We start from the raw sequence: 9502 nt of genomic DNA on the forward strand, positions 1-9502 counted from the left end.
CCCACTTACTAAAAATTCCAAACTTAATGTCTTATCTTGAGAGCAGCTAGAAATTGTTCTAACCCCTTGCTTGGCTGCTTGGCTGATACATAGATCTAAATGCAGCCCAAACTAAATAACATCAAAATACCCAAATCATCTTCATACATAGAAGAACAAGGAATTCAAAGGCTTATGAAAATTGTAATGCTAGAGTGGATTTACTATGTAAGATCTGCTTACCATCTCGGGATGGTCCAGAGGATGCTCTCTTCCACATGACTTTGATAAATACATTCTTGAAGAGTTCTGTGATGATTCTTCTCTGCAGACCAGATCTTACCTTGGGAGTGCTGCCATCAAACTGGGATTCCTAGAAATGATGACGATGATGAGGTTTCACGGTGACAAGGGACCAATGGAAGCACTTAACTGACAAAGATAAAGTGGGCATGCTTATCATACAGCAGAGTGAAAGTCAGAATAGTATAGCTCAAAGTTCTTTGGTATTGACTAATTTAACTTTGGTGTTCCCTAAACTGAAACAGAATTAGTTCTCATTATTCATTAATTCTGTATTTGCAAATTAATCTACTTGCTAAAGTTTATTTAACTTCAAAATTAACACCAGCACTGCTTTTGAGATCATTTGTGGACATACATGTGTGCAGAGTGGCAAAAAATTTGATTTGCAGACACCTATATTCCAAGCTGAGGTCAAAGTAAGCCTAGCTATGCCTTCTCGTCTCAGCTCTCATGCTGTAAATGAGTGTTCTTTTCATGGTCTATGTGGTGGTATATTTTCTGCATTTTTGTGTTTGTTAATGATTAATTTTGCTATTTAAAATGGCCCCCATCATAGCATTAAAGTGTTGTGTAGTGTTCCTTAGTGCGGGAAGGTTGTGCTGTGCCTTACAGAAAAACATACATATATTAGATAGGCTTTACTCAGGAATGAGTTGTAATGCTTTTGGGCATTAGGTCAAGTGTCTTTAAACAGAAACACACATAAAATAAGGTTATATATTGATCAGTTGACAAAAATGCTGTGACCAGAGGTTTGCAGGAACCTAATGCTATATTTCTCCTAAGAGCAATGGTTCAGTATTTGCTAATTCAATATTCATGATGACTTTATAGAACATAACTACTGTGAATAACAAGAATCAACTGTAGATGGTACTAAAGTCTTGATTTTATAAGCAAAAAAGTTCTAAGTCCAGTGAACTTGATTTATGAAATCAAAGTCACAGTTTCTTAACCATTTCCCCAATTTGAGCCACATTACATACTCAGATCCCCTTGAATCAAAGGAAAGCTGGGACCTTTCAAGGAAAGATCTTGCTACACTCCCACAAATATATCATGCTAATCACTGCCCAGCATTGCTCTATGGGACCTGCGTCCATTGACAAGAGTTTTTACGCATTTTAAGGGAATTACTGGATACTGGCTCTGAAATCACATTAAGTCCTGGAAATCCAAGATGTCACTGTGATCCGTCAGTCAAATAAGGGGCTTTTGGAGGTCAGCTAATCAATGGATTTTGACTTAGGTTCTCACACAGTGGACCCAGTTGGTCCCAAACATCCTCTGTCATCATTTACCCACTTCTGAAATACATATTTGGAAAGGACATACCTAATAACTTATTTTCTGACCTGTGAAATGAGATAAGTCACTAGAACTGCCTCATCATGAATTGGGTGTAAACTAAGAGAAATACTACATTCCTAGAAGCACTACGGACATTAGTGGCATAAACAAGGACTTGAAAAATGTAGCAGTTATGATTCCCACCACATCACCAGTTGACTGGCTTATTTGGCCTATGTGGAAGACAGATGGATCTCAGAGAATGGCAGTGAATTAAGTAAACTTAATTGAATGGAAACTCAAATTGCAGCTGCTGTTTCATTTCTGGAGCAAAGCAACATATCCCCTGCTATCTAGTATATAGCTACTGACCTGCATAAAGACTATAAAAAACAGTGTATTTTCAGCTGGGAAGGCCAACAGTACACTTTGTCCTACTTCAGGGATATAGCAGCTCCCCAGCAAAAAGTTATAATCTCTGGTCCAGGAATCTTGATCCCAGTTCCCTTCCACAAGAGAACATGCTCCTCCATTATGTTGATTATATAATTCTGATCGGGTCAGGTATGAAGGAAGTAGCACATCGGTAGGACACTTACATGCCAAATGATGAGAAATAAATGTCACAAGAAATTAGTATGCTATCTTGGTAAAATTTCCAGTTGTTCGGTGGTATGGACCATGCCAAGATATCCCTTTCAATGTGAAGAACAAGTTACTGCATATGACCCATTCGAACCCTAAGAAAAATGAACAATACCCTGATAGGTATCTTTGGAATTTGTGTGCGGTACACTGCCACATTTATTAATGGTCAATAACTCTGAGTGAAGCTCAGAACAAGGGAATGATTTGCAACAGGTCCAGCTGCTGTGCAAGCTGCTCTGCCCCTTGGACCATATGACATAGCAAATCCAGTGATGCTCAAAGTGTCAATGACAGATAGAGAAGTTACTTGGAGCTTTCATCAGGCCCCTAAAAGTGACACAAAACAAAGTGCTTGGGATCTTGGAGCAAAGCCAGGCTATTCTCTGCAGAAACACTATAGTCTCCTTCTGAGAACAGCTTTTGGTTTGCCACTGAATCACAGTAGAAACTGAACATCTGACCATGGCCTGCCTAGTGACCACATGACCTGAGCTGCCCTTCGTGATCTGGATGGAGTCCTACACACTATACCGTAAGTCAGGCATCCACGCCAGCACTCCATCATCAGATGGAACTGGGCACTGAAGGCATAAGTAAGTTGCACGAAAAAGTTGCCTGGATGCCCATGGCTCCTGCTTCAGAGCAGTGTCTTTTCTTTCTCAACCTGTGTATCTGATTTCTCAGTCCTGTGTATCTGATTCACAGGGATCAGATACACAGAATTCATAGGGATATCCCTATGCTCAGTTGCCTGAGGAAGGAATATTCATGAACTAGTCCAAGAGGGATGACTGCTACACTACAGTCCTCCACTGAGAAGGTCCTGAAGGGGAGTGAGGGGAGAAAATTCTTCCAATGGGCACAAATTCAGGGTTCATACCTGGGTGTTCATTTAGTTAGAAAGGAGAGATGACCAAAAGCCTGGGTGAATGGCAACTCAAGCTGCGGCTAATGTTTTTGGCTGGATGGTCAAATGGGCATAGGTTTTGGAGATATTTGAGTGTGGATGCTCACCAAAGAATGGCTTCACTATATTAACTATAGAAGGATTATAATAATCAAGAAAGAGAATGATTCCTTTGGTGCATGTCAGTCAGCCTTAGGCCTCATGTAATCAGCTGATGAAGAAAGTGGTCGTGTTGGTAGGACGGAGGTTATATACATGTATTTCCACTTACTGAGCCAAGTATGACCATAGCCACTAATGAGTGCCCAATCAGTCATCCAATGAGATCACATTGATATGTCGCCATTCCCTAAGGGTATCAGCAGGCTCCATGGGGGAAGGTTGATGGCAATGGGCTGCTTCGATTATGGAAGGCATTCATTTTTACTGGAATACACACACTGCATATGAATTTGCCTTAGATTTTCTTAGTGTTTCTGTCAAAACTACGGTCTATGAATTTATAGACTTCCTTGTTATTCTTTTCCTTTTCTTCTTTGTGGTACACTAATTTTGCTATAGCTTCTGGCTCTGATGGAGCAATCAGCCTTCTAACAATAGCTTACAACCAAAATTTTCTTTGTTTATGAGAGCTTCCTTAGTCATGAACCTTCCCATATTCTCTTATATATAAAGTCAGTTCCTTTGGAATGACCTTCAGAGCATTCTGTTCTTAAGCCTCACCTCTTGTCTGTACAAAACACTGAGCCAGTGCTCCAGCTGGGGCTCTGGAGCAGTAGGTCATTTTTGCTGGAGTAATCCCTTGCATTAGCAGTCCCTAACCTTTTGACCACCAGGGATCGGTTTTGGGGAAAACAATTTTTTCCACCGATGGTATGGGGGAGGTTTTGGGATGAAACTGTTCTACCTCAGAGAATAATGCATAAGTTAGATTCTCATAAGGAGCATGCAACCTAGATCCCCCGTGCAGCTCACAGTAGGGTTTGTGCTCCTATGAGAATCTAATGCTACTGCAGATCTGACAGGAGGCGGGGCTCAGACAGTAATGCTGACTCACCCACTGATCACTTCCTGCTGTACAGTCTGGTTCCTAACAGACCACAGACTGGTGCTGGTTCCTAGGGACCCCTGCCTTGCATTTTGAGCAGTTTGCCAGATAGGGTTGGTCATTATTGGTCTTTTTGGCCTTCCTCTCCTGGTCTGCAGCTTCTATCCAATAAGTGAGCTGGGGTGAAGATGATTGGAACCTCAGTATTCTCAGCCTGCTGTTCTTGGGCTGGAGCCTATGTCCTGAGAGTGGGAGCTGCTGAGCGATCCCTGACCCTTTGCACCCATCTGGAATTTACCTTGGCCAGTGCAGAGCTATGGGAGATGACAAATGCTGCTGGATTGTCCGTCCTGGGGAGAGACAGCACAACCCTTGCACTGAGGGGTGGGGGATCTCTGTGTTTTGGGCCACACTCACCTAAAGTGGCATTTTCATCACCTTAAGTATGGAGGGGACAGGAATGGGCACGTCATGGCTCAAATGCCAAAGACTCTTGCTGTTCTTGCCACAGTTTAATAGATTTTTTTGAATAAATGTTTCTTCATTTTTAATGTATATACTTTGGACAATTTCTCAAGACTTGATTTTTTAAAAAGTAATTTTTGCCAAATATGGCTGTTCGACTGTGGAGCTGATCCACAAACCTCCTCACACTGCCTTCTGCACGTATATTTCCAGGTGAGCTTGCTTTTGATTGTCCTCCAGATATTGTCTATTTGGTAGGCAGAGGCCCGACTTTGTTACTACCTTTATTTGGAGGTTAAGTGTGGTTTCATGAAATGTGGATGTATGCCAAATCGAAAAGAGGCTGATCATGGTCACTTTGCATTGTGTCACTTTGGGTCAACTGAACTACAGTTCCCAGAATTCTCTTTCTGGTATGTTTCTGGTTAGGATGGCCACATGAGATTCTTCTGGGATTATCTGGAGGGCAGAAGTACAGCAACAGCCATTGTTACTCACACACGGTTGCTTATTTGCTGGTTCACTTTATTGTTGTGAGGCAGCAGCCAGGCCTGCAACTGTTCCACATTTCTCTGGAAGCATTCAGTTTTTCTGACTTCTGGGCAAATGTGTGCATTGAATAAATATCCCAGCTTCTTTTAGACATTCATTCCACCAAGTTCAGAGGCTTGTGTTTGTAGGTTTTCAGCGTTCTCTTCCTGTGTCTTACTTCACATCCATTTTCACATCCTGATTGTCTGATCTATGGAATTTGAGCTCCAGCATCAGACTTACAGGAAAGGGGTCCCGATCCAGACCCCCAGAGAAGGTTCTCAGGTCTCACGCAAGAAAGAATTCAGTTCAATTTCACAGTGCAAAGTGAAGGCAAGTTTATTATGAAAGGAAAAACAAATAAAAGAATGGCTACTCCATTTGCAGAGCAGTGGTATGGGCTGCTTGATTGGTATAACTATAGTTATTTCTTGATTATATGCTAATGGGGGGATGAATTATTGATGAGTTTTCTCAGGAAAGGAGTAGAGATTTCCCAGAACTGAGGGTCTCTCTGCTTTTTAGACTATGTAGCATAACTTCCTGACATTGCCATGGCATTTGTAAACTGTCATAGCACTGGTGGGAGTGTCTTTTAGCATGCTATGCATTATAATTAGAGTTTAATGAGCAGTGAGGACAACCAGAGGTCACTTTCATTACCACCTTGGCTTTGGTGGGTTTCGGCTGGCTTCTTTACTGCAAACTGTTTCATCAGCAAGGTTTTTATGAGCTGTGTCTTGTGCCAACCTCCTGTCTCATCCTGTGACTAAGAATGCCTAACCCCTGGGAATGCAGCCCACTAAGTCTCAGCCTTATTTTACCTAGCTCCTATTCAAGATGGAGTCCCTCTGGCTCCAACGCCTCTGACAAGACATGAAGGTGACCATTTACAGACACTACTAAGCCTGCCTCCACCCCTCTGGGAAGTCAATATCTGTTATAAATTATTATATATGTGTATATCTCTTAGTGCTTCTGCTTCTTTCACTAAACCTCAATGAAACAAACATCAACAAATCTTTTCTGTTTGTTTTTTTCCATTGAAGGACTTTCTAAACATAACTCTGAAGCAAAATTATACAAAAACAACAAACAAAAATGCTTTTGGGGCAAGGCTGGAGAAGGACAAAGAGGTTGGTGTATACAGGGAATCTCTGTGTCTATATTGTAGAGGGACCTTGAAGAAATTTGAGTCAGAAAATTATAAAAACAAGATCCCCCTTCTGTGTCACACTCTCCTTTTCAAAGGTATGACCTTGGGGAGACTAAAAACATTCTTTTACTGGGACACAGGAGAGCATCAGGGAGCTAAGATGGTGTCTCTGGACCTCCACGGAAATCCATCATGAGTAAGAATCTCAGCTTCATCACTTTTAACTTTGAGACCCCAGGGAAAGCTACTTAACCACTCAGTTTCCTTTTAACTTAGAATACTATTCTGATATGATAACGTTTGCGCTAGCTATTGTCATTATTATTCCCCACCTTGCCTAGCAGTTCAGTTCCCTCCATACTGGGGAGTTTGTGATGAGCTGAGGAAGTGTTGCAGGCAGCCCTGCGCAGCTGACTCACACTGTCTGCTTCGGTCCCCATCGTCAGGGTTGCTCAGCTTTCCATGTTATCAGTGTCCCTCTTCCTCATTTCTGTCGTCTCCAGATCTTGTCCTGTTTTTTGGTGGTCTTCTGAAGTTGGCTCCACACCAAACTGTTTACTGTGAGCCATCATGATGCTTTCTCCAAGAGGAAGTCGCGTTTCCCTAAGTTGTAATATTTCTGTTCCTCTGAGAAGATTGGACCTTAGGGTCCCTCAAGAACTCTGCTTTTATAGGTTGATTGCTCCCTCTGCTAGAAAGATAAATAATACAAGCAAGAGCTAGGGGCTGAGATCTCACTGGTTGCCTGGCACTGGGCTGAGATCTGTACCCACATGACCTTGTTTCAATTCCACACTCTATCAGTTCTATCTTAGAGCAGAAAACTGTTGCTTAAAGGAAGTGACTTCCCTATCATTTGGCTGGCCTGCTGGCATTGGACCCAGCTAATCTGGCTCTGGAAAATGTGCATTTTATTACTATTCTATAAGCATAGCTGATTTGGGCTCTATTAATATTGGAGAGGAAATCTTTCCTACCCATTAATAAACATATATATTCTACGGCGTGGCCTTCTCAAAGAAACTTAAACTCACATATTCAGAGGAAGGTAGCTGCATCTTAGAATTGTGAGGAGTCGAGAAAATATTTTAATGTAAGCAATCTAGCTTAGTGTCTGACATGTAATAAGTTCTGAATAAATGCTATTTACTTTACCTTCTACATCCTGGCAGTGCCCTTCCACTTCCACCTAATTGTGGGAACATTTCCTATAGCCCTACAGCATGCTTCTGAAGAACTAAAGATGTTTTAATCCCGTTTTACCATCATACTTTGAGTTCCCATTTTCAGTTCAGAAGTCTCTGATTCAGTTTCCTTCCCATCATAAGACCTACAGGCCTTTAACGCAAGTCAGATCCTTGAGGACTTGCTTTGATATTTCAGTGATAACAAGGCAGGGACAAGATCCTTTTTCTCTTATTCCTAATTCCCTACTTACTAGATTTAGCAGTGTTAGCACTAGCTCATGTCTGCAAATCTCTTTGCAAGTCCAGATTTGCTCCTGTACAAAGGAGGTGGTTCAGAATGCCGGTCATTTAGATTAGTGTGAAATTTAGTGTTATGTGGATTAGTCAATAGAAAATATGAATCAGCATGTTTGCTATCAGATCAAAATTACTTGCAACATATATTTATCATTGAGAGGTTTTGCCTTTATTTTCAGTGCCGGGAAAATGCCTGGATATTTAAATATTCTATGTCTTTCCCAGTTTAAACTGCCTGTACAAATTAAAGAGGTTGGACCCAGTGATCTCTAAGGTTTATTTATCTTTTTTTCAATTTTTTTTTTACACATTAATTTATTTATTGAAAGCCTCCTCTCTGCCCTTGCAGTCTCTAGGTCACTTTTCCCGCTTGTAGATTTTGTGCACAAGCCCCAGAAAGATAGCTGGGGGCAGGGGCACTGCGTACTGTTCAATGAGACCCATACTGTGGTTGTAACTGTCTTCCTCATACTGCTGGAACACGGCCGGCAGATCCAGCTCCTCTTATAATGCCTTCACTCGGGCCACCTTCTCAGCCTCCTCCTGCCTGTAATTTTCCTTCAGGATCTGGCGCTGTTAAGGAGTGGACCGTTGCAGACACTGTACCACCAGCCAGCTGCATTTGTTGTCCTGGATGTCAGTGCCAACTTTGCCAGTCACACTGGGGTCCCCAAAGAGGTCAAGGTAATCATCCTGAATCTGAAAGAACTCTCCCATCTCCAACAGGATCTTCTTGGCATTGGCATGCTCCTTCTCACCATCAGTTCCCTCCATGTACATGGCTGCAGCTACAGGAAGGTAGAAGGAGTAGAAAGCCGTCTTGTACTTGACAATAGATTTGTACCTCTTTTCAGTGAGTCAGCTGAGATCCACATTGCCCTGGGGGGCGCTGTGATGAGGTCCAGGGTCTGCCCAGTCTCAGTCTGATAGGAACTCTGCAGGAAGAGCTCGATCAGGTTCAGGCAATAGGGCTGCTCCCGGCAGTAGAGCTTCAGCAGGCGGTAGATACATGCTTCCAGAAGGATAGTATCATTAATGGCATCCAAACCCACGCCTGACTTCTGATACCAGCAGATCTGTCCCGGCGGGTGAGGGATGAATCCATGATGTCATCTGCCACCAGGAAGAAAGCTTGCAGCAGTTCCACACACCAGCCCACAGTCAGGGCCCGCTGGAGACTATCAGCATCCTGTTTCCTCAGCTCCACCAGCTCCTGGAATGCTACTAGCGCCGTCAAACCCTGGTGATACTTGCCTCCAATGGCTTTGTACTCCAGGACCTCCGTGAGCCGGGCAATAGTATCTCCTGTCTCTGGGTGCCCCATCTCATCTTCAGTCAGCACCCTAACAATCTGGGAGAAGTGCTGAACGAAATCATGCTTTTCTTGGACATAAGCATCTGATTTCTGGTCTCCATTCATTCTGAGGGAGGAGCAAAGGGCTCTGTTCCTGGATGCAGGTTCCTGCTCCAGGTTTATTTATCTTAAATTCAATTGTTTTCATACTTCATATCTTGTTCTTATTTACCAAAGAATAACTTTGGCACCTTGCTTGGTGTCTGTCATTAAGATTCAAAAATAGGTACCGGGGTTTTTATTAACTCTAGCTTGAAAACTATAATTAATAGTATACAAATTGAATTTGTGGTACTTTTAGTGACATTTTACCATACTTTTATTGCAAGGAAAT

General features: G+C 42.4%; 1 pseudogene; it reads right to left on the minus strand.

The window, feature by feature from the left end:
- Positions 1 to 8171: 8171 nt before the first annotated feature.
- Positions 8172 to 9270, minus strand: LOC108285602 (annotated as a pseudogene).
- Between the last annotated feature and the right edge of the window lie 232 nt (positions 9271 to 9502).

This window comes from Cebus imitator, unplaced genomic scaffold (assembly GCF_001604975.1).
Source record: "Cebus imitator isolate Cc_AM_T3 unplaced genomic scaffold, Cebus_imitator-1.0 Scaffold303, whole genome shotgun sequence".
Lineage (NCBI taxonomy): Eukaryota > Metazoa > Chordata > Mammalia > Primates > Cebidae > Cebus > Cebus imitator.